Below are 2,500 nucleotides of genomic sequence, written 5' to 3'. Positions count from 1 at the left end.
ATCAAAGCTGGCGCATTGATTGGCATTTTATATTGCAAAACTAAACAGCAGCAATGATTGCCTCCCTGACTGGTACTGCACCCTGGAATTTATGTAGTTGGCTCGAAATTAGTAGTTGTTTGCATGGTAAATGACCGTAGAAAATTCTTTTCTCACCTCAGGCAGTGTTGATACGATGACTCCACCAATTGCATTACACAAGAGTTCTTGTGATCCTTTAACACTTGACATAGAACATTTAAGTTTTGACTATTTTGTTTGCGCGATGCTCTGGATGAATAATATTCGAGACCACAACTACTGACTGCTCTTTGGACTTTCAGCGAATTTATCGGTGCACCATTACTCGTTTGACATGCCACCCAGTACGATATCGCTGGATATGTTTGCTTTCCCGGCGATGAAAGTTGAGAAGCGTTGAGTGTGGTTTCTTCGTTTGAATCTTCGCTTTCGTGGATGTCTTGTGATTTACGGGGAGCTTTTCCGCCCTTCTTTCTGTCGCTTTTCGAAGTGCTGATAGCCGAGAAGAAAAAGCACACTTCTCGCAATTTAGATATCTTGGAATCACATTCATCCCGTTTATCACATATCCAGTTCCATGCATTGTCGATTTCCTCGTCGTCAACTCGCCAAACGCACTTAAAGGCAACAACTGAACACAATTTTTCTATTCTTGCTACGATTTCGCATTCTGCCTTATCTCTAATAGCTTTACTGTTTAGCTGGGAGCAAGGTCTGCTCATCTTGCCAGATCGTGGAATTGAAATGAATTGGTTTTTTTTTAAAGATTTCTGCCTTTATATAGGAACCAATTACAAAATAATGAACCAGTCAGAGCTAAGGAACACACCAAGGATTTAACGCCTCTTATGCCTGTAATACAGAGGTGTCGAAAGTCAAAGAAGACGCTTGTCAAAATTAGCCAAATGTAAACCAATCAGTCCTGGGAAACCCACCAGGAGACAACGACTTAAGAAATGTTCGAGCAAGAAAATAGTGATGAACCAATCAGAGCTAAGAAACACACCAAGGATATAACGCCTGTTATGCCTGTAAGAGAGAGGTGTCGAAAGTCCAAGAAGACGCTTGTCAAAATTAGCCAAATGTAAACCAATCAGTCCTGGGAAACGCACCAGGAGACAACGACTTAAGAAAATGACTACGAAATTGCAAAGGAAAAAAAAAACGATTGTCAAATTTCCCATCAGATTAACAGTTTGCCGTAGATGGCCGCAATTTAATCATGCCATATACGCTAAATACGCTAAACACTGAAAACACTCCATCAACATATCTGCAAAGTTAACCAGTTTAGTCGCACACTTGTGACAGTTGGAACATTGGAATTAATATCTTGCCATACATGTTAGATACGGTAAAACAGGGAAACACGCCGTTACCACTTAACGAAACAAAGTGGATGCAATGCGCCTTATAACGAACCTTGTACTCACTCATAATCTCGTAATCTCAGATCTCTTGATAACAAGCAATAGATATGACTTTTAATAACTACCTGGTATATTTACCTGGTATAGCGTATTTGATATATTTAAAATGAATTAGTTATTTCACACTACTAACACCTCGCACCTACAAACGACAACTTTTCCTCTGTTGTCAAAGTGTTTGCCGTGTTTAACTTATGTGGCGTTTATGACTACTACTACTACTACTACTACTACTACTACTAATAATAATAATAATAATAATAATTATTATTATTATTATTATTATTATTATTAATTATATTATAAAAAATAAACAAGTGATAATAATGAATAGTAACGAGAAAAAAAAAATTAGATTCATTCTTAAAAGGCTTTACATGCTAAACAACATCGTCGCTCTTTGGAGGTTGGGTGCCCGAAACATCCTGGCGCTTCCACTATTGGCAGCCAGCTTCAAGATGGAGACTGCACCGATGGCTGGCAAACCTGACAACCCAGCCATGAGCCCCCACGCCCCCGAGAAGAACAGGCACCCGTCACACTGATACACAGTGGAAAGCAGAGGGTGGGGAGGGAGGGAGGGAACAAAAACCGCTAAACGCTCCACACACAATGCTCCTGCTTCCCGCCACACTGATAAATAAACGATACAGCCCAAAGCACGAGGTATTCCACGCATGCGCAAGTATAGTAAAACCACTGACCAATAGGCTGCAGTCGCTCCTAGTTGTTTACTTGGTTAAACTTCGTTTAACCTCATTAAACCCGGTAAAAATGCCAACATTGGGGAGGAAGTTGTAGTTGGGTGAATAGTGGGGGTAACAGCAGATCTAAAAGCAGTTAATCTATTCACTCTGTGCACGTTTAATACGCTAAACACTGGAAACACTCCATCAACATCTGCAAAACTACGCAGTTTAGTCGCACAGGTGTAGTCGATGAAACACTGAACTAATCTCTTCTTGCCATACTTGTTAGATACGGAAAAACAGGGAAACACGCCGTTACCAGGCAAAGTATACGCAGTGTGCATAACAAGCCGGAAGGGC

The sequence above is a fragment of the Montipora foliosa genome, chromosome 8 (assembly GCF_036669935.1).
Source record: "Montipora foliosa isolate CH-2021 chromosome 8, ASM3666993v2, whole genome shotgun sequence".
Classification (NCBI taxonomy): domain Eukaryota; kingdom Metazoa; phylum Cnidaria; class Anthozoa; order Scleractinia; family Acroporidae; genus Montipora; species Montipora foliosa.
This window is presented reverse-complemented; position numbering follows the sequence as displayed.